The sequence below is a fragment of the Sinocyclocheilus anshuiensis genome, unplaced genomic scaffold (genome assembly GCF_001515605.1).
Source record: "Sinocyclocheilus anshuiensis isolate Anshui unplaced genomic scaffold, SAMN03320099.WGS_v1.1 scaffold1551, whole genome shotgun sequence".
In the NCBI taxonomy this organism is placed as follows: Eukaryota; Metazoa; Chordata; class Actinopteri; order Cypriniformes; family Cyprinidae; genus Sinocyclocheilus; species Sinocyclocheilus anshuiensis.
Genome location: NW_015552660.1, coordinates 269,890 through 294,853, shown reverse-complemented (window position 1 = coordinate 294,853; position 24,964 = coordinate 269,890).

Below are 24,964 nucleotides of genomic sequence, written 5' to 3'. Positions count from 1 at the left end.
TATTCTGGAAGGGAACGAATCCTTTAACCGAAAGAAACTTTCACTGACATACTGTATCTTAAAATACATGTCAGTGTCATTGTTTTGTCTTAAGATGCACACCAGTAATGATCCCCATTTATAAAAGCCACTTAAATGTCCTAATTGAAATATGGCCTAATCTTGGCTTAATCTAAGCCCTGTTTGTGAAACCAGGTCTGAATGTTACAATTTCCGCATTTATCCAATCATACAAAGATGTGTGTTGTGTACCTTTAAATGTTACGTACAAATACCTCTGTATATAAACAATGAGACAAGGCTGTAATGTCAGTTTTGTTTTGTTATTGTTAAATTATTTCAATTATTTATTGAAATAAAGCTAAAGGGCACCTATTATGCCCCTTTTTACAGAAAGTGGCTTTCACACGACATGTGAGTACTAAACTAAGTTCTCTTTCATGTCTTATTGCGCTTAAACTGTCAAATGCACCCAAGTTTATGTTAAAAACACACAAGTTACAAAAACACAGTCGGTTAAGGCTGTGAAGGTAAACAGCTGGGAAAGAAATTGCATGTTTATATTACATCTGTGTATTAAGTGGCAGCAAAAAGAAGTGGGTGGATTTTTGTCATTATAGGGTGGTTGAGTACACACACTGTCGACACGCATTTATCTTCAAACAACATGTAAAAGTGAATTTTGCATAATAGGTGCCCTTTCAAATTAATTATCAATATTAGATGAAACAATATGACAAAAATTATAAATATTGCTTTGGCACCTAACTGAAATAAAGTTGCAAATACTAAAATGACTAAACTGAAATAAAAAAAAATCTAATAAAAATGGCAAAAGAGCATATAGAGCAAATAGCAAAATTACTTAAAGTAAAATTATATATATATATATATATATATATATACATATATATATATATTAGTATATTATATTATATGTATATATTCTAAATATAACTAAATAATAGTGTATAAATAATAATACAATGAAACTGGCTAATATAATGCAAATTGGTAAAGGATGCGAATGCATGCAATTAATTTGATTGATTAGTCTGCATGTCATGTAATTAATTCATTACATATTTGAATCAATTCAACCCTAGTTCAAAGACATGATGCCGCTAAAGCACCATAAAATACTAGCTGATAAACAGATGTTTTGAAGTCAACAGCAAAGGCAATCTTATGCAGCTCCAGCTCTCTCTCTCTCCCCATACTGACATCTGACAAGCTTGTCAAAAGCCGCTGTAATTCTAATCCTCAGTCGTGGCTGGCACAGTGTGTCAGGTGAAAATTGGGAAGCCCAATTGCTGCATTAAGATGAAAAGCTGCCCACCAGCTGCGACCACTGGATCCGTGCATGTTCATTGAGACCGACAGTAGTTACATTGTTTATAGGACAGAGGAGCCAACCATGGAAGCAACAGATGTAACGTGCCTTTGTGTAGTTTCCTCAGAGCTTTGATTCTTTGTGTACTTGAGCCTTGATCTTAACGTATAGATTTGCCTGATAAGCATCGATGATGTGGAAGCAATGTAAATGACCCATTCGAATTCATATTCAGATCACGTATATGTCCAAGACAACATTAATGGCATGTATAAATGCCATGGGCAGCGGATTGTTTCTTTCCACTGGTTGCTAAGTAACCTTGGTGCTGTAAGTGTGTGATTAGGTTCTCCTGAGCATCAAGCGAAAACTCACTGGATGCTCAGAGCATTTCATATTCCAATGTGAATCCCTTTATTTATTCTGTTGTTATATTTAATTGATGACTAGTTTTGTAAATAGTGTGGGCTCTAGAAACCCTTGAGTCCCAAAGAAAAATTAAACAAGAATAAATCATCGCTAACCAACCAGCTTGTCAAAAACGTTTTCTTGTTCATAGTATTTATGTGGTTTTGGAAGCAGTTTAATTATAGTGGCATGTAATATGTACAATAAAATAAAGAATTACTATGAATGAATGAATAAATAAATAATTTGTGCTCATATTTTACTCTTATTATTTCTTACAATTTGTACTTTTTCTGCCAATTTGGGACTTGGCTTCATAAAGAGGTAAAAGCATGTAAGTGTCAATTTTCTTCTGAAGCCTTAAAACAGCTTTCTGTGTGGAAGAGACATAAATTTAATTCTCACTGTGCATTCATTAGACTTTATTGAAGAAGTAACAATGATTTCTCAGTAGTATCTTTTCAATTAATCAGTTGTCCAAATGATTCAAATCAAATCTAACTGGTCTGGTTTTCTAAATCACTAAATCAATGATCCGGTCACAGTGGTTAAATGCTCACTGATTGTCAGTGAACAATGACTTAAATTTCCCTCTTTTCCTTGTGCATTGTATGACTTCAGAAGAATTGGAATAGAGTGTTTCTGCTTTCTCAAGACTGTGACAGAAAACAGCAGTTTTAATGGGATGAACTGTGTTTAAACAGCTTGAGTCTCTAATTATTTGTTATTGAACTTTGTGTCATGTTATCTGGATTTTGCAGCAGCCTGAAAAAAACAAAAAAAACTAAAGCTGCAGTTGAGAAAAAAAAAAGTCATGCTGTTCATAGAAACACAGCACTATAGGATATAATAAGCTCAGGATTCATGTGAGCTTGTTCAGCAGCAATACAGTAAAACACATCAACAGCAAGACTGCGAACCCAGTACCCTTAGGATCCATTTTGGAGTTTAAAGTAAAGGGTCATTTCACCAATATTTATTAGGCTGAGTGACAATTCTCGAGAGTACTGAGTTGCAATATCAATGCCTTTTTTTTTAAGTTGAGCTTTCTTTAGTACTGAGAAAGTGCTTATATTGACTTGCTAAGAGCTGCATTGTTTAGGGAGCGTGTGCATGAAGGACACAGCAGCCTCTTTGATAGGTTGATCTTAAAACTCCTTCCTTGATGGTCAGTGTGACCTCTAGATTTATCCACACATCATTGACTATTCCTCTTGCTGTTTGGAATCCCAGGAATGAACTACATTTTAAAATATATTAAAATAGAAAGCATAATTTAAAATGTAATTATATTTCACAATATTACTGTTTTGTGAGCCTGACATATTTCAGATTTCAGATCTAACATCAGTTTATGATAAATATTCTATGTGTCTGAATGTAATTCATGAGAACAAATGACTGATTTAGACATGATGATGATGAAGATAGTAACACTAAGCTAAAAATACAGTGTTGGTTGTACGAACACATGTACTGTGCTATAGCACCATATTGTCTTGTGACATTCTGTGACAGTAGTGTTGTATTCCACTTCCCATGGTGCATGCCACCTGACATAGCAATTCGGATACTTGTGTCAGGAAAAACAAAAGATCTTAATTTAGTTTTGTTTTGATAACTGTGATTTGTCTCATTGAATGCATCAGTGTCTTCATTAATTTGTAAATACATTTCTATGGGGAGATATCCACCTCTCATATATAGCATAGAAAGAAAGAAAGAAAGAAAGAAAGAAAGAAAGATTGGCAAACCAAATTTGAAAGCTAAGAGTTTATTTCATACCAAAAGTAACCTACTCTGTCTTGTCCGTTGTTGGTTTCCTCTTTGCTCCGCGATGTATTTTTAACTGCGTGAGAACATGATGTGTAGTGTGAGAGCTTCATGGCTTGTCAGACGTACCAACAGTAGCGAATGGTGCGGGTCTTTGCAAATGACCCACTTTGTTCCTAGATTTACTTTTACAACTGTTGATTTTAAGGGCCAGATTTACTAACAGCTGGCGCAAGCGCAAACCGTCAGAACAAAATTCTGTCAAGATTTACTAAAGACACAGTGAAACATTCGCGATAAAAAGGCATGGACAGTTGCGGCTGACTTTATTTTTTATAAGCAATTTTAGGAGTTTCCTTTTCAGATGCAAAATTTATGGGAGGAGAGTATTTTAAATGAATCATGCAAGGTGATGTGAGTCATTTTACTGGTATTTGCGTCATTATTTTACGTCTTAAAAAAGCATGTCTTAACCCATTTTGGACCTGTGTGGTTAGTAGATTACTTGCATCTGATTATCATCAACTCTGCTTGTTTACCCTGGCTAATTTGCACTGCTCTTGGTAGATTGCGTTGGTCGTTATGGATATGATCTGGCTGCATCTGTGTTCTTTAATTTGTTCATTGCCAGTAGATCATCGCAGAACATTCCACTCCCATCGGTGCTGTTATGAGATTGCGGTTTTAGACTAATTTGCCCTGTTATGTACATCTGGCCCTGAGGTTGTACTTATTTACCATACCACATTTCAAGTTCAGAAGCTCTCAAAGTAGTTGAAAGTATTCTGTAAACATAATTATATATTTATTAGCATACAATGGATTTCTCAAGGTTGGATTGAGCAGGTCAAATTTACCATTTGCACTGACCATGACTGCATTGCAATTCCATCCTACATGTTAAAAAGAAGACGCAACGTTTACAGTAGCACAGTGCATCACAGAGAGGTTGATAAGAGTTGAGATTGTAAAGAGCATCTGAATAATGTCCACTAAATGACTGGAGAGGGCAAAACTGAGAGGCCTGTGCTGTAGAGAGGAGAAATATAGGATGATAGAAAGGCATTAGCATGGTCATGATCGCTCTGATTATTCTGATCCATAATGATGTTAAAGCAGCACTGATCCCCTGGGAAGGGTGTAGGCAGGGACCAAAATTAACACCCGCTAAGCACCGAATGCAAGTGAAAATTGGCTTTGGCAAGCAAATAAAACAGTTACTTTCCAATTGGCCATTAACTCTATTTATAGAACTTATTTAGGCATTGTAAAGTGTACGATAGAAGTGAAAGACAAGAACCTTGCAGGGAAATTTGGCATCAGAAGTTTATCTAGGATTACTGCTTTTTTCCTCTCTCTATGTGGGAAAACGTATAGAATATTCCTTGTGTTAATCCACCAAAAAAAAAAAATTAAAAAAAAAAGATCATTGGCATAAAAAGTTAACGATACGATGCATCGGTTTAAAAAGTGTGCATCGGCTACAAGTTGTCATTTATATCACGATGCATTGTTTCTAACATATTTGCATTGGTAAAAAACGATTTATTTATATATAATTACTAGTGGATGCGCTATACTTTTATTATTTAGAAAGTGACCAATAATCTGTGACCAATATTTTATATGTAGATTGTTCGCTCTGCAGCGAAGCGCTCTGTGTGTGTCAGTCATATTTATTGTTGTCTGGCCCCGCCTACTTCTCTCGTCCTAGCTGTGCAGTCTTCCACACTAGGCAGAGATTTGGAAGTCTGGCGGCGTGGGCATTCTCGTTCCCCTAGCGTTTCCGACGCAGCTCGAGTTCCTGAAGAGGAACGTCTCAGGTTACATATGTAACCCTAGTTCCTCGAGGGAACGAGACGCTGCGTCTCGGTGCCATACTTCCGGCATCCCTGCCAGCGCTTGCCTCATTCCTGAAGCTGACGCTGGCTCCGCCGCACGTGCTTTTATAGCTTCCTGGTCATGACGTCACCCGCCCGTGACGTCCCGCTCAGCTATTGGACTGATTTCACATGTTATTCAGAGCGTGGTCACAGAAGGCGTTCCCCTAGCGTTTCCGACGCAGCTCGAGTTCCTGAAGAGAAACTAGGGTCACATACGTAACCTGAGACGATTTCTCCTCTCTAAACTGTTTCTCAAGCGCACTCTCTCATCACTGCTGCTGCTGCGTGAATATGACACATCACAACACCACGGAGAGGGAGGAAAAACTGGGATTAAAGTCCAAAACCTGACTTGAAATAACCTAACAAATCAATCGGGGCAAAAATGGTCCATTAACGACAAATTAAATTCACACAATCTCACTAATTTGTGCAGGCGTATTCTTAAGCAGACCTTAATGTCGATCATGACAAAAATGACATCAATGACAAAAAGCAAATATATCTGTGCTGTTTAATGCATTTGAGACGTTGTGTTTTCCTCAGTGCATAACTGACATGTCACAGGTATATTTTTCATCTGTAAATGTTAGAAAGTCATGCAAATATATCCATTTTGCTGTCAGGAGTGGGCGTGGCACGCGGGAGCAACGAGCGCTGCTGCGCGCATGCACGCTAAAGAGACAGAGCGCAATCGAATAGGAGCGCAATAATTCTGAGTAAAATATACATTTTGCTAAAAAATGTTTTTGGACATTAAATGTGTATTTTGTACAATTTTAAACCTACATATAAAGTGTATTTTTATGATAGCAGTAACTGTAAGTGGACTATTGTAATAGGTAAATCAAATGTAAGCTAGTACATTACTAATTACTAAGCTCAAATTAGTTAGTTACTTAGTTTCTTATAGCAGTTAAAATTTAGTCATTTTCTTTATTATTTCTTTTCATGTTTAATTCAGTGATTTTCACTTTTAATTTAGTTAACAGTGACTAAGCTTGATCTAGGCCTATGTTAAATTTGCTTTATGAAACCAAATAATTTGACAAGGAGTCAGACTAACTGAAATAAGCCTGGCATATTTGGTTAACTTGTTTTATGAAACAGGCCTCAAGGCATTAAAAGTGATCATATTTTCTCCATTGCAGCATATTGCATCAAATCGCATTGTGTTGAATCGAATCGAATCGAAATCGGATCGCACTCTTTGAGTTCAGCTCATGAAAAATGGGGGCAAAAACAAAAGTGTTGCGTTTATAATTTTGTTCAGTGTATATACACACACACACACACACACACACACACACACACACACACATATTATTTTTATTCTAATATGATTATTTGCTGTTCATGAATTATTATTATTATTAATTCCTGTACAGCAAATAATCATATTAGAATAATTTCTGAAGGATTATGTGACACTGAAGACTGAAAATTCAGATTTGCTATCAGGAATAAAATGCATTTTAAAATATATTAAAGGTGCCATGGCATGAAAATGTCACTTTATGAGGTTTTTTAACATTAATATGAGTTCCCCTAGCCTGCCTATGGTCCCCCAATGGCTAGAAATGGCGATAGGTGTAAACCGAGCCCTGGGTATCCTGCTTTGCCTTTGAGAAAATGAAAGCTCAGATGGCCCAATCCGGAATCTTCCCTTTATGTCATCATACGGGGAAAGGTTACCTCCCCTTTCTCTGCTTTGCCCGCCCAGAGAATTTGGCCCGCCCATGAGAAAATAAGCTACTACCGTGCGAGGTGAGCGCAATATTTTTTTTTCCTCGAGAGACATCATGGTTTGCAAATGAGCGAAGCATGGCAGTTGCCCCGCCTCTCTCCTCCTCATTAGCATTTAAAGCTACAGGCACAGAAATGGCACGTCCTAAGGAAAGCTCATTGTGGGACTGGCTCGTAGTGGCTGAAATTCTGCACCAAGGCTGAATTTCGGGAAAGAGACTTCAGATACAGTACTAGGGACCACTTAGGCCTATATAAAAGCATCTAAAAAGCAGCATGTCATGGGACCTTTAACATAGAAAACATTATTTTTAAATGTAATATTTCAGTATAGTATTGTTTTGTGAGCATAATATAATATTTATAATATAATAATATTTATTTCATATTTCAGGTCTGAAATCAGTTTATGCTAAATATTCAGTGCATCTATCTGAATGTGATTCATGAGAACAATTTACTGATTTAAAGAAGATGAGGATGAAAAAGATTATTAACTAAGCTAAGCTAAAAATGCAGTGCTAGTTGTACAAACACATGTACTGTGCTATAGCACCATATTGTATGGTGACATTCTGTGACAGTAGCGTTGTATTCCACTTCCCATGGTCCATGACACCTGACATAGCAATTCTGATACTTATGTCAGGAAAAAAAAATCTGGTCTTAATTTAGGTTTGTTTTGATAACTGTGATTTGTTTCATGGAATGCATCAGTGCTTTCATTCATTTGTAAATAAATCTCTATGGGGAGATATCCACCTCTCATAGCAGCACTGTCCAGGTGCGGAGAACGAGATAGTAATTGGACAAAATTGAATTTAAATTATGTGAATTTGAAGTAAACAGGGGGTGTAAACTCAGTGTGCATTAATTCAGCCCTATCTGGTGGATTTCATCGTCAATTTTGTTCACTACAGGGACACAATTATTCTCTTAAGAGCCTGCAGATTTGACTGTGCTTACCTCTAATTCAATGTAAAGCCTGCTTTTCCCAGCCAGCAGTTTACTCCTGTTCTGTTGTAATCAAAAAGGGCTGCTCATGTAGGTTTAGGCCATTTCAGAGCATTGCAGCATCTGTAAAGAGACATCATATTTTGTAGACATCGACTCGATGCCAGATGTCGATGCTTTGATGAATTAATTGTGGCAAAGCTAAATCAACGAGAGCTTCTCGTTGGATTCTTCCTGTGCAGGTGAATATTTTTGGTCTGTTTTTACCATCTGGTCACTTTCTGAGAACAGCTGGATGTCAGGAATAAATGCTAGCATCTCGCTTGTCCTGTGAAATATTGGCAAATGCTCGGGGATCTTCTCCACCGGGCCAATTAAGTCTTGCGTATTAGCCACACACAGGTAGCTTGTGTGACAAGTTATTGACTTGTTTACATCTTGCTGTTCCTTTTCCAATTATATTTTGCTCCTTCAATTGCTAACAATTGTGAGACTGGTCAATTACCAATATCACAAGACTGTACATGTGGAGCTGGAGAAGCAGGGCACCACGCACTGTACATTTCACATGTAATGAGACATGCTCTCCTCCCTGTCTGTTCATTTTACCACCTTTGCTTTTGTTTAAAAATGTCTCCTTCCAGTATCCTAGCAGTAAAACAAAAATCCAATTCAGAGAAAAATGTCAATACTTCTGTCTGACATATCAGTAAGTGATGCTAGTGACGTCAGTAGATTTAATATAGTTGGATGAGTTCTATTTAACTCAGAAATGTACTCAAAGTAGGATTTACTTTTAAGCAAATTAAATGCATCAGTGAGTCAAAGGCTTAGTTGAAACTGCAGGGGAAAAAATGTTACAAAATTCATTCATTCATTCATCAAATAATCCTAAAAAATTTATTATTATTTCAACAAAAATATATTATGCAACACAACTGTTTTCAAAATTGATAAAAATATGAAATGTTTCTTGAGCAGCAAATTATAATAACTTCTCAAGGATCATGTGACTCTGAAGTAATGGCTGCTAAAAATTCAGCTTTGCCATCATAAATAAATTACATTTTAAAATATTTTGAAACAGAAGATATTTTTATTTTGAATTATTTTTAACTCACAAATGATTGTCAAAAATAATCCAAATTAAAAATTATTTTAATTTAATTATAAAATGTTTAAAATTATTTTAAATTGAAGTAATAGTTTGCAATAGTACTGTTTTACTGTATATGTAATCAAATTAATACAGTTGAGCATAAGAGATGTAAATTATAATAAAAAACGGTAACACTTTAGTTTAAGGACCGATTCTCACTATTAACTAGTGCTAATTAGCATGCCTATTATTAACATTTTGGCTGCTTAATAGTACTTTTAAAACACATATTCGGCATGACCATATTCTATATCTCTAATCCCAATACCTAAATTTAACAACTACCTTACTAACTATTAATAAGCAGCAGATTTAGGAGTTTACTGAGGCAAAAGTCACAGTTAATAGTAAGTAAATAGTGAGAATTGGACCTTAAAATAAAGTGTGACCTAAAAAAACAATAGAACATATGCAAAAAACTATGTTATCATTATAGTGTAATTCATGATTTATCCTGCAGTTTTGGTTTCTAAGAGGCATCTTTGCTGACAACTAAACAACTGCAAAGCTAACAGTGCCATTTTCTTTCCTCTGTAATGCCAGGCCAGCAGAGGGAGCCCTCGCCCGAGTATTGACTGTCACGCTCCCTCTGCTGCCTCGTTGGTGACTTCCTGTTTGGCAGCCATAAAGCATGGCTTGCCCAAACACTCTCTGCGAAGTATTGCCAGTCTCACTGCCTTACCGAGCATTCTATTACCATTGCCTGTTGATTTTGTGTATGACTTCTTGCCCGTTTGATTCTACTTCTGATTATTGGATTTTCCCTCTGTTTTGGCTGCCGATTGGACTGATTGACTGTGTTTAGACTACTGCCTTTTTCTGACACTGATTCTGGATTGCACTCTAAATAAACTTCTGCATATGGATTCTCACTCGGCTTCAGCCTCCTCGTTACAGAATACTTCGCCCTCCATGAATCCAGCCGAAGTTTTGGAGCTACAAGTGGCGTTCGCCTATCAAAGCGAGGTACTCAAAGGCTACCAAAAACAACTTGAAAGCCTGCAGTCCACCAATGAATACTTGACACATTATATCTGTTCACTTCCTCCACCCATGCCACAAACGGTAAGCCTTGCTATGCATCGACTCTGGAGCTGCCTTAAACCTCATTCACAAAGACATCGTCATCAAATACAACATTCCCACTCAACCTTGTAAACCACCTATCAAGATCCGAGCAGTTGATAATTCACCCATTGGAGATGGCATTACAGAACAAACTCACCCCATTCAACTCCAAGTCGGCCTGTTCGTTCAAGAGACTATCTCATTTTATGTAATCGACTCTCCAATCAAAGAACTGCCCTCCGGCCTGTTACAACCATTACCCATTCCACAACGCCCCTGGACACATCTATCGATCGACTTCCTCACTGACCTACCTCCTTCTGATGGATTCACTACCATTCTGGTGATCATCGACCGCAGGACAACGGGTCTGGCTCTCCACGAGGGACCTCAAGCTACGGCTACCTAGCAGGAAGCTAAGCCCCAGGTATGTTGGCCCTTTCAAGATCATGAGACAAATCAATTAAGTCACTTACCTAATTGAGCTTCCTGCCACTTATCGTATTTCTCCTTCTTTTCATGTGTCTCTCCTTAAACCCTTCCACCCGGACGCTGACCCCAACGCCGAGCATCAAGAGCCACCGCCACCTTTGGAAATCGACAGATCGCCTGCTTATAAGGTCAATATGTTGCTGGACTCTAGGCGTAGAGGGGGTCAGCTCCAATATCTGGTGGATTGGGAGGGCTACGGGCCTGAGGAGAGATCTTGGGTCAATGCACCTGACATTCTGGATCCATCACTCATCGAAGAATTCCACAGAGCCAGACCCGACCAACCAGCTCCACGACCACGGGGACGTCCTCGTCGAGTGCCAGGAGTCGCTCCTAGAGGGGGGTGTTCTGTAATGCCAGGCCAGCATAGGGAGCCCTCGCCCGAGTATTGACTGTCACGCTCCCTCTGCTGCCTCGTTGGTGACTTCCTGTTTGGCAGCCATAAAGCATGGCTTGCCCAAACACTCTCTGCGAAGTATTGCCAGTCTCACTGCCTTACTGAGCTTTCTATTACCATTGCCTGTTGATTTTGTGTATGACTTCTTGCCTGTTTGATTCTACTTCTGATTATTGGATTTTCCCTCTGTTTTGGCTGCCGATTGGACTGATTGACTGTGTTTAGACTACTGCCTTTTTCTGACGCTGATTCTGGATTGCCCTCTAAATAAACTTCTGCATATGGATTCTCACTCGGCTTCAGCCTCCTCGTTACATCCTCATACATAATCTTCAGGCAATGATATCTTAGATTTCTGACTGTAGAAGGGTTTCATGCAGGAATATCCCAAAGCAGCAGTTGAAATGAAAGTTCAGGATGTTAATTTGTGTCTCAGTCAGAAGTCACATGTCCTCACTGTTATCATGTCCCACTCCATCAAGGGGCTTCACTTCCAGTAAGACTGGGTTTAAATGTATAATCAGAATGTTTGTATGAAGTTCATATGCCAGTATTAATCTAACAGACCACTGCTAGTTGAGTGTCTGCACCCCTAATCCTACCCCATAGGCTGCAATCTCCCCAAACTAATTATGCCATGTCTCCATACTGAGGCTGCTCCTCTTTCAAACACGCCACACTGTGCTGATACAGACACACTTCTGTTCACCAGAGTCTCTTGGTTTCCTCCTCACTCTCTTTTTCCTTCCTCTCTATTTCTCTGAATTATGCATGCTGTTTCTATCACTCATACTCTTCCAAAGACTTTTCTGCTGGCAATTAGTGATATTGAGGAACTGCAGAGAGAGAATACGTCCCTTCTGAACAACAGATTTACTTTTGATTTGGGAAAGAAACCGCAAATGTGTTTGTAGATTTAATAAGGGTTTGTTTTGTGTCGTGATTAAAAGCTGACTCAGATCGGGTTAAGTTGCCTTTGAGTGATTGTGCTTTCTGATTCGTTTTTTGTGAAATTCACAATGTTTATGAAATGACGTTTGAAAGCAAAACGCACATAGTGGAGCGCAGGCTTTATGGAATCATCATCCCAGTGGTGATATAGACACCAAGTGACAACTTGCTGTCAAACTGACATTGCCTGCAAGAAAAAAAAACAAACAAAAAAACATATCTCAGTCAAACTGACAATTTTACAGCAGATATAATCAGCAGATGCTGTTGCTAAATGGGTTCAAAAGTTTGTCTTAACACTATTTGAATAGAATTAGGTGTATTATTATTATTTATGCAAATGAGTATGTCACCCATTTTCATGGTCAGTTGAGTATTCCAAACATTCACCCAACCATATTTCATCAGATGTTCAAAAACACTTTTCACCCAACAATATGCCTGTGATATTTGGATTTTTATAGATTTTTCAAGAATGTAAAATGATGAGGGAAAAAAGGATGCAAATGTGCAACAGTGGTTCTCAACTTGTGAGCTGCATCCCAAAAATCTAAAGCAGGTATGCTTTTATGGGGTCGTAGACAACTGGAGGGAAACAAACAAACAAACAAAAAAACAAAACAAAGGTAAATGCACATAATAAAACACAACTATGTAGGTGCAAATTAATGAGTCACTTTTTAGAAACTAGTCAAATTGGACAAATGCCAACATGGACGGTTTGCCCTCATCCTCAAAGCCATGAACAAAACTATGCAAAATAAAAGAAACTAGCATTTTTAGTGAGATAAACCTGAGGCATGTTGACCACAATGTGTGAAATTCATGACATGGCTGCTGAGAGTTCTAAATCATTACAATTCAGTTGACCTTCCAAAACCAAAATTTTGGTTTTGTAAAATTTGTAAAAGTGTTTGAGTTTATGGTATAAGATTAATGCATTTCAGTATTTGATTTTAAGAGTTCATTAAAACCACTGCTGCACAGGACATGAGTGCAGATTTCAGGAGTGAATTAGATGATTTGGACCATCTTTTCATAGGCACAGTCAAATTTGTAGTAATTGAATCTTCCACCTGAGGGCAGTGCTAAATAATTTAAGACTAGCCTATTAAATTATAGTACCATCAATTAACAAAATTAATCATCATTTCACTTTCTTCCTTACAGCACGAGGAGAATACAAGAATACATGTATCTGTAAAGGTAGAATTTGTTGCACTCAGACAATGTAGTATTATTATTTTAATTATTGTGCATTTTTCAGTCATTGATGGTCTCTTGGATACTGCACAACATTTCTCAAGGCTATCTGGAGGAATGCATAAAATAGTGGAGGAAGACATAAAATAGAGATTATTTAAAAAAAATCAATTATCTGGCCCCTGTCAGCAGGATTTTGGCAGTGTAGCCCTGGGCAAGTCTCCTTTCTATTGCTTATAGCTTTGTTATGTATAAAAGAAGAGGTCGTGTATATTGTACTGTGTTGAAAATGTTGTATAAAAAGAGATCAACGGAAGCTCAGAAGACATGTAAAGCAAGGTGCGTGCCCCAGGATTACAGAACAGATATGAATGCATTAAAAATGCACAGAGTGCTAATGGTAAGGCAGATGGAGAAAAGTGTGTTAAAATGGAGATTCTGTCATCATTTGCGCACTCTCATGTCGATCCAGGAGAAACTCAGAAGACTATCGGTCGCTGTTTTCCATGCACTTACAATGGGGACTGAGGCTTAAAATAGGATGCTAAAGCATCATAGAAGTGTTCCATATGACTCATTCTTTTTAAGTCTTCTGAATCATTTGAAAGCTTTATGTGAGAAACGGACCAAAATGAAAGGCTGCATCTTGAGTAGTATGTCCGAATTCACAGTATTCATAAAACAGATGAATTACTATTTCTGGCAAGATTCTGAAGTGTGCATCCAATGAACACTTTACTATCCCATGAGGCCACAAGAGAGGATTTGTGAATGGCAGTGAAGCGACACAACTGACACTCATGGGTCACATGACAAATGTAGTATGCACCAACAGAGAGTATGTTATTTTGGATGCAGGCAGCCTAAGTCATTTTTCAATGCTAGAATGACATCTATCCTGGTGTTACTTTGCACATTCATTAGAGCATGGTTAATACAGTTTACTGGAATTAAAACCATGACAAATGTTACTTAAAATAAATCCATCCATTCATTTTCCATACCATTTTATCCTCTGCTGGGTCACAAGGGGCAGGAGCCTAAAACAAAATAAATGCTAACTGAAAATAAAGAAGACAAAAAAAAGTTTAACTTGATGTGCTAAAATAACTAAAACAACTTGACAAAAACACAAAGTTACTAAAACTTTAAAATTAACTTAAAACAGAAAATATACACAGAAATAGAAAAACAAAAACTGTTATAGCATCTCAATGATAATGAAGTAACACTGTATTAGAGATGTAGTTGCATCAGATTCATCAATGAATCTATTCTGTTTAATGATTCAGTTGATCCAGTTCACAGTACTTGTCTGAATGATTCATTCAATAATTTGACTAATTAGTGAACAGCAATTATTTCTTCTAATTATTAATTATTTCTACTTTTGTATTCCATGGAATCAATTAGATCATTCAGGTTTGGAACGAGTAACTGAATTTCAATTTTTGGTTGAACTTTTCTTTAGTATGACACTTTCTGTGTTTGACATGTAACATTATCATTAATTTCTCCGTAGGTTAGTCATTTCCATAAGGGTGAAATTAGATGAAATGGGTATTTTGCACAGCAGTTCACATTAAATGCAGTATTGATCTACACCCAGTACGCATGAATATAAGTATGAGGGAGAGAGTTGTAAACTCACAAATGATCCATAATTAACTCCTCTCTGCCTGTCCTCCTCCTCTCTGCAAATTATTTGCACTTGATTTCCTGCTGTGGCTGTAAAAGTCTGAAGTTATGGACCGTGTTTGTGAATACACACGGAAACACACAGTGAAACTGAGATCAAGACACTCAGAAGATGGCCTGCTCAAAGTGCATATTGTGTTCATTTGGGAACTGAATTTTTACAGATCTGTATCAGCTCTTTCCCTACTGAATCACTTGAGATATCAGGTTGTGAATTTCGACAGGCTATTATGTGCAGGGTGTCAACATGAGATGTTTATTTGTTAGTATAATTTTTCAGTCGCATCAGGATTTTATTAAAGAACGTGCAGCACAAAACCCATCGGGAGGTCCCAACATCACACAATGCCACATGGTAAATAAAGATCTGAAGCTGCGATATCAAAGCCTTCCCTCGCCACAGTCTGCATTACCATGGGACATCTACATAAATCTGTGCAGCGCTTACCGTGAGGAAACAAGAAAGCCTCATTAAATTTTTTTATATAGATAGATATATATTTTTTGCTAGTTCTTTCCTCTGTAGGTGATCCCATTTGCCACAATGATCTCAGGGCTGCGTGTAACGCAAACAGGGCTCACAATTTCTCCGTCTGTTGAGTTCTTCTTGTGCGCTCATTTATGTTGGGTTTTCATATGCTCTCATAATGTAACAGCTGGCCCAAATGTTTTCATTTTTTATTGATGTGCTTTAATAACATATTCCCTACTGCATGCAGTAGCATAATTTGTTCCTTTGGTTTGAAGGCATCTATCAGTTCTGTCCCTTATGTGCAATGCTTTCCTTGAGAATGCTAAACCTGTTACTGGTGACTTTAATTCCAGCACCTCAGGCTCTGCAGTTCACTCTTGAACTTTCAAAATGATCATCTCTAGATACAGTGTGAAGAGTGTTGATGAATGAGTTTGCTGATTCAAATTAAAGGAAAAAAGTCAGTATTTTGCCTTTGTCTTTGAGGTAAAAGTTGTCTTTTAGAGGTAAATGCAGGTAAGGCTCTCAGAGCAGAGCTGCATGCTGAAAACAGCCTTAACCCAACCTGAGCTGGTCTTAGCTGGTTTTAGAGAGGTTTTGGGCATTTGGTCAGGCTGGGAAACTTATGAAATATATATTTTTACCTTGCACCTTAAAAACAGATGCAATAGTGTGTAGACAAACAAATCAATCAATCAATCAATCAATACATAAATACATAAATCATGTATTATTAGGGTGTCATGCCAAATGACATTTTACATTATTAACATTGCCTTCATGAAAAATGCAAAAAGGTCAAATTATTTTACTTTCTCTGCATATTAATTGGACCACATGATTCTATATTGGACAATTTTGTTTCCTCCAAATATTAGGCCTCAAAGTTTGTTTGTTTGTTTATTTATTTATTTATTTAGTATGACAAATTACTTAAGGTTTTATTTTCAATAATTTATTTTTTATTATTATTCATTATTAGGATATTAGGACAGTTGTATCATCCTAACATTTTTTTTACTTTATATAAAAAAAAAATATATATAATAAGCAAGTTGCTGTATGTATTTATTTATTGATTGATTGATTGATTGATTGACAAATTAAAGTTTTATTTTCAAGATTTTAAAAAAAATAATTATTAGGATATTTGGACAGATGTAAGTAAACAAACAAACAAACAAATACATTTTAATATATAAATGAATATTAACATGGTCAAAGAACATTGACATGTATTCAGTCACTATACGGTATGCATGAATTTTAAGTTTATTTTTACGTTTGCATTATTTTTCATTAAAGTGGTTTTATAGTGATCAGTGTTTTAGCAGTGGTGTTATTAAAGACTCATTTTTTACATTATATAACAAAGAAATAAAATATATACATTTATTTTAATATAGAAATTAATATTAACATGGTCATCAAAGAACATATGTATTCAGTCACTGAATGTATGAACTGCATTTTTTACTTTAAAAAATCATGTTATTGACCCTTACACCAGCAAAGACCAGCAATCCAGATTAGGGGATTATATATATATATATATATATATACGGTCAGCAGAGTTAGGTTAGCACCACATGTGCAGCAGTCACAACATGAGCTTATAATTGTAATATTGTTTAGGGGCACAGTACAGTAATTGGATTTAGTGTGTCGCTGCATTCATGTCCTCTTGGACTTTTTCCTGATTCCTGAGAAATTTAAATTAGATAGTCTATAGCACAGTCATTGATATGTATAGGGTATGTACTGTATTCCTGCAGACGGAGTCTGCCCATACTAGCCACTTTGTACTTCGGCAAATTTATTATAGGCCTGAAGGGAATGAAAGCATGTCACATTGCACGACCAACCAATTCTTAAACCTCACCTAGCAACAACAGTAGACACATTTAGGTGGGCTGTACCTGATGAAACATTTATATCTGAGTCATATCGCTGCCCCGGAATCAGAGCAGAACTCTGTGGAGAATATATCAGGATCTCTTCCAACTCCTCCCAATTGGAGCATCCATGATGGCCACTCAGACTGTGTGGAGGCCAAAGCCATCTGTTGCTCAAGTGTTAATAATTTCCTCACCAGGCCTGTCAGCTGGAGCACTGCCTTGATTGGGCAATTCTGATGCTCATTGTAAACCAGCAGGATGTCACTGCACCTGGGCTCTTTCTGTAGACAATTACCATTTTTAGTCAATGGTGGCACAGAAAGATCACCAAGATACTTTTGTGGTATAAGTGTCTTCGTCATATGATGAGCATGTTAACTGCACTCATGTTACCAGCTTTAAATGTAAGAAATTGAGATGAAGAGTAACATTACTTGTTGTTATTTCAGCTGTACATGATTATTAAATGATCATTGGTGTTGCTGCTGTCAGACTTATTGTTACTGTCCTTACGTAGGAAGTGAGAGATATGTCTGTTCTCCAGATGATCGCAACAGGAGATTGATTTCAGAGTGAATGCTGTGTATTGCTGTGAGTTTGTAAATTTAATACGCTTAAAACAATTTGTTTAAAAAAAATAAAAATAAAAAAATCCTTAAATCTGCAGTATGTAACTTTTTTGAGTTAAAATATTAACAAATAATAATAGTAATAATAATAATAATAATTTATTAAGCAAGTACATAAGAGATCAGTGTTCAAAACTGTCTCCTTACCTAACCCAGATTTGCAATGGCAAGCATATAGTAATGATTGATCATTTAAGCTGTCAGGTACCATTTTGCTAGAAATGTCAGTTTGATTCATCTTTGCATTGTTACGTCATGTCTGTAAACAGAAAGAGGAAGACCCAGCTACTGTATTGTGTATGTGTGAAGCATTTATTTTTAAAACAGTTGCTTAGAATTTATACTTGTCACATAGATGGCTGCTTTTAATCTGTAAAGTTATAAATGGCAATCATCATTGACCTCTGGGGAATCACCTTTTGTAAAAACTAGAAAACCTCCAATTCCGGAGAGCCTTCAGTCAAAATGGGGAAAGCAACAGAGCCTATGCTAAAACGAGAGTAAATACTGGCATGACTTTTGAGAGGTAGCGACAGCTCAGAGATCTGGGATGTGTTTCCCAAAAGCATCGTTAGCCAAATGGTGGCAAGTTCATCGTTACCAACATAGTTCAACGATTCAGCGTTTCCCGACACCATAGTTCAAACGAACATTCGCAAACAGCATCGCAAACATACATGGTTGGAACTTGGTTTGTAAGATGGATTGGAACATGGTTTGTAAGACATATAGAATTTAATTAATTATATATAATAAAATTAATTAAATATAATAAATTATGCTCTTGGGCACAATAAGCAAGCTGACATACAGTACAATCTATATCTTCCATTCTATATAAATATATATTAGGGCTGTCAAAATTAATGGGTTAATAACACATTAACACAAATTCATTTTAACAGTACTAATTTTATAAACGCGCAATTAATGGAGCGTGCATTTTCTGTTTGAACCGTGGCCTAGCCCGTAGTGTGAGAAATGGAGATGCACAGTGTTGCCAACTACTAGATTTAGTGACTTTTTAGATCCCTTTACCTAGGGACACATTTTAATCCATATATTGTTGCACATGCTCAATAAATGCCATTTTTGAAGAGTGCACATGTGCATAAATGCCTGAGGGAACCTCAGAAATATGACGTAAGAGGGAACCCGTGATGAATCAAACATTAAATAAAGAACAAAAAATAGTAAATTAGTCATCAGGTGCCATGTTCAATAGAGCAGTGTCTCAGATCTCAAACCAATTAAATAGGATAAGTTATTACTCCACCACATGCATGTGATGTCTTTAACAACTGCCCAATATTGTTGAACTAATGTGGTTCAAATGACGGAGATGCGACAGTATCTGGGAAACAGTCGTGACTAGCTAGTTTGTCTCCGCAACAATGCATTGTACTATGGTGGTTAATCAGAGAGTTACATTTTTGTACGGGAAATGCACCCCTCAAGAGATTTAAGCCAGATTTGGGGATAGCTTTTTTGTTTTGTTTTCTGCTGAATAGGTAACATTTCAGTAGCTCAGTAGGTAGCTAGCAAACATTAGTGCACTTGTTTGCTGAATTCAGATAGGTATTGCATTTCTTTATTTTTTTCTTCCTGTTTTGATATGGTCAATGAGGTAAATTGCACTTATTTTCTGCAAGCTATGAAAAACAGCAATTCTGCTCTGTGTCATTTGGTCAGAACAAAAGCAGAAGATACAGTATATGCTAGTAGAACGTACTTCTTACTGTCATGTTGATGTACAATGGTGGATCCACTCTGATGTAATGATCACAAATTTGCAGGATCATTCACCCCAAAATGAAACTTCTTGCAATTTTCTTCTGCCAAACATATGGCATCAGATTTTATGAATGATGTTTGTGAGAAAACAGTTTTGGTTCCCACTTGCATCCATAGCATGGCAAAAATACTGTGGAAGTCAATGGAAACCAAAACAGTTTTGAATAACGAGGGTAAGTAAATAATGACTAAATGTATTCATTTATTTTATTGTTTTTTTTAATTGATCCCTTTTTATTTTATTTTTTACCTTTAAGAGTTGTTTACATATAATGTTTCTATTTTAATCCACAGTTGAGGGATTAAAAAATGTTTTTGTTTGTTCATTAATTCTGAGTAAATTAATAGTGATTAATATATTTATTTCTCATTCATTCATTCATTCATTCATTCATTCATTTGTTTAATTCTGTTGTTATTTTGGAGTTATGCGCAATACGATGACTTATACAGGAATGTGGCTCTGGAAGTTCTCCCAACATCTGTGCCTTAGGACAGCTATATTGGTGTCTTTGATCCACCTCATATAGTACATCAAAGCTGGGCTGAAATGAAAAACTAACCTCAACTCCATCCAGCTCCAAGAGAAAGAGGAATCTATCTATTCTCTGCACTCTGATCTGCACCACATGACCATGTATGACACTTCTGCTTAAGCACCGATGTATGCAATGCTAAAAGTGCAGAAAATCACTCACAATGACTTACTCAGGGTGACAGATACGTTTGATGAATCATCATGGGATGTGGACAAAAGACCGGTTTCAAATCTGACCTTGCAGATATTCATTAGGAAAACACGTTAAATTGTAGTTGTGCTGATGGAGCACATGGGTGGCACAGAGCAGGAATGAAGGTCAGCTTTACTATGATTGTAAAAATGATTCAAGGCATCCTAAAATGACAATGTGAAGAGAGTTTCAGCTGAATAGTGTTTCTTCTCAGAGCTTCTATTCACAAGGAAAATGCACTAAATGAGAGGAGGACTATTTGTCGTTGGATTCTGCACTCAGTGAAAAAAAGGTACAAACTACCTAAGCTACAAAAGCTAAAAGGCACCTTATTTACCCCTAAATGGTGCATATTAGTATCTTAAAGGTACCCATTAGTACCTAAAGTGTACTAGTGCCTTTTGAAAGGTTACCACAGTGAGTTTGATAGCTTTTTTTTGTAGGTGACTATTATTATTATTAAACTGGAATCACTAAAAATGTTGTGCAACTAAGCAAGCAAATAAAAAAGGAAAAATTGAGTTGTTTCTGCAGTATTGTTTTGCCATTTGTTTTAATTTCACATTTGTCACGGAGTCTCTTACAGTCTCTAACCTTCCCCTCATCTCCCTCCCAATCTCCCTCCTACAGTACGTCAGCCAGTGGGAGACTGCGATGCAAAGTGTATTCTTATCTAAGCCAAGAGAGGCTAGAAATGGGACTGAGGAAAGGGGAGACAGATCATGGATTTGTGTTATAAACAGAAAAACCTGAGATGCTTAGAGAGAATTGGATTATCATATTGATACAAACAAGGCAAAGGAAAACATGCAATTACAAACTAAGGTAGGCACTGAAACTAATTGTTTCTTTCAGCTGTATGTAAGGAACCGCCACTTAGCATGTTTATTAGCATAGCAAAAAAAGTACAGGAGAAAGCAAAGGTTAGAAAGTGTAATTTTGCTATTTGTTGCTTAATGTACTTCAATCACTTTAGTGTCTTATGTTTAAAATAAAAAAATAAAAAAATATGTTGTGTTTTCTATCTCAAATACACTTCTAAACAGTTAAAGTTAACACAGTTTTTAGAGTAATAATAGTCAGAAGTTATTATTAACTTAATCCTCATCGATTTAAGAGAAAGTTTGAGGCCTAACTTTCCCTCCTGTCTGGTTTTCACAAGAAACTAACCATGAAAATATTAGCCCAGCATCAGAATGAGCATTTGAAGGGATTATGACTGAATAAAGTACTTCACAAGGGGTAATGGGGGTGATTTCTGCAATAGCCTGTGTGCACTTAACCATATCAGGAGCTCAAAAATAGAAGTTAATGGACCTTTGGCTTTAGAACATAAATAGAAAAACAAAGAAATAGAATGGGGGGGGGGCTTGCAGGTTCTAGAACTATACAGTATCTGCACTGAATCTCTCTTTAGCCTGATGTGTTAAAATCCATGATCACTATGCTCTGATGTTTTGCATTAATTTAATTTATTTTCATTTAGCATATTTAATTACAAATGATTGAACAAGTATGGTGTTCGATCATCCATTTTATTTTTGCTAAAGATACACATCCCTAAACATCCTTTTCTGTAGTTACTTTAGTTAAATGATTCAGGATTTTGAACTAGACATTTTTTTGGGAGAAATTAGTAACGGAACTTTTGTTCGGTTGTAACTTTTTTTTGTTCCTACCATGAATCAAAGGACAATTAAGGCAACAGCTACGATATTAGAGCTGCTGATTCAGCCGTTCAGGTCACTTGACATTCAACACACCTGATTAGATTATTCAGATTATTCATCAGGAGATGTGGCTGCCTCAGGGATCGATTAGGAACAATAATGATAAATCACTTCCTCTGGCTGCTTCCCCACCTGAGCGCCGTGTTGAAAACAGTTAGAGGAGCTGTGTGAAAGTTTAGTACCGAATTGATCCATCTAATGCTCTACAATTGACAAGTAGGCTGAGATCTGCAGACGAGAATACTGAGCTAGTCAAACTCATAGGCAACCTGTTTTAAAGAGCTGTGTGGCTGTATTTAATCAGTTCTTTCTCCCAAACGATTCTACAACTCAACCGATCAAGACTGATTTCAAGCTTGACAGATTTCAATTTATTCCTTTGATAGATTCCTTTCGTCCCCACAGCAGGAGCAACACATGTCTATATCTAATATAGAAGCGTCTGAAAAATAGGTGGAATTCATTTTAAAGAAAGGGGTTTGACAAAAGCAGGCCAAATACTTGTGACTGTCCGGTGATAAAAGGTAGCAAGCGAAGATCAGTGAATTGTACAGAGTGCTTGGAGTGTTTGAGGGCCAATCACAATAAAATGATTCTGAAACGCACAAGAGGATTTGAAACAGACAAACACCATTTAAGGAGAATCCAAGTATTTTCTGGCTGAGCCAAATACCTCTTTCTGTATTATTTTGAATGGCTGTATATCATATCCAGTTTTATGAGGTGTTCAGGGTATTTGGCATTGGCATAAATCAACTAGATATGATGCCCAACTGTGTATATTTATGTCAATGTTGAAAACTGTTTAATATTTTCATGGAAATTATACATTTAATTGAAAGCTCAAGAGGTCAGCATTTATTTGAAATATAAATATTTTGTGCAAAGTTTCTTTACTGTAATTTTGGTCAATTTAACACATCTGTGCAGATTAAAAGTTTTAATTTCTGTCCAAAAAAAAAAAAAATCTTTGAAAGCTATATTATTTTTATTAATTTCGAGTAAATTACTTTATTATATCCTGTATAAGAATTTAAATCAAATTCAGTTTAAGTCAAATAGAGTTTTGGCTCAAGGTCTGCATTTAGTCACACCAGAGGTGTTCAGCTGGGATTAGGACTTTGCGTTCTGTGGACCAGTTAAGTTCTTCCACATTGACTGAATCAATCTTTTTTTTTTTTTTTTTACGTTGCGTTATACACAGAGGCATTGTCGTGTTAGAATAGAAAAGGGTCCTGTTCAAACTATTAGTATAAAATTATAAGCACACAATTCCCTAGAATATCATTGCTTAAACATTGAGATTTGTACCCATGGAAATTAAAGTACCCTTACGAAAAATAAGTTTATTCAAGTGTGCTATTAGTATACTTCTTTTAAACTAAAAAATAGGAAAGTATACTTTTAGTCTACTTTTTATGTACTTCTCAGAAATGGGCTTTATGTACTTCTCAGAAATATACTTAAAATGACTTTAAGTATACTTGACTTATACTTATACTAAATATATTTTAGCTATAATTGTGCTCCTAGAATCCGTGTTTTCATTGTTATACTGTAGGGGGCGCTAGTACACATCTTCTGTACAGAATTTCCAAAAAACACAAGTGAAGAAGAAACCGAAACAACAGATGCTTCCACATGTATTGATTCTAACACGATCATCAGACATAAAACGGTATCAAAACTGTGTAACATTATGGAATAAAATGTCGACCAATGAAGAGGTAATAATGACTGTCAAGCTTTGGGGTGTTGATCGACTCCATCTACGTTTTGATTATCATTCTGAATCCAATTCATAGTAACGTTTGTTAATCTAATGAATAATTGATTTGTTAAATCAAATGAAAAATTGTGTTTTTGATTGGTCCAGACGTTACATTAATATTGAACTATTACTTTTGCTATTGCTTTTGACCATTAGGTATCAGTAACAATTAATTCAGAACCTGTTTTTTGGACATAGACTTTCTGTACCACACTATTCTGCTGATATGGAATGAGTTTGACTGCTTAATCCGATATATTAATAGAACTGCTTGACTGGGGCAAACAAAAAAATCCTAAAATAATAAATAGGATACCCCATAGCAGCATTTCCAGCAGTATCCAACATTTCTGAATCATGATCTTACTCAGCTAAATGTGACTATTAGCTAAACAGCTGTATTCCTTATTTGCTAGCTACCTATGCACATACAGCATACGATGTTAAAAATGTTCTTCATTATGAACCTTAATCCAAAAACCTTTAGGTTCATACACTGTAGATAATTGTGACCCTGCCTGTGGAAACCCAGGTAAAGTATTTTTTTATTTTTTTTTAAACAGTGGAGGAGTAATTCACCCCTTGATTTGCTTAATAAACGCCTCCTTTGAGTTCGTTTTGACAGACATGTTTATTGTGTATTACTTTCAACATGTTTATTGCTAAGTTTAGTGTGGCAAAATAGAAGTGCAGCCGTAATTCGCGTGCAGTGTATCTGTCACGGAATGCCAGAAGAAAACAAGGTTAGGTCCAAGTGCAGTTTATTATAGAACAAATAAACAGAACAAAACGTGGCAAAAGGTAATCCAAAACACAGGGGAACTGAGGCGGACCAGGGGGAGGGACGGCAGGCCAGGACCATGCAATGGAAGGG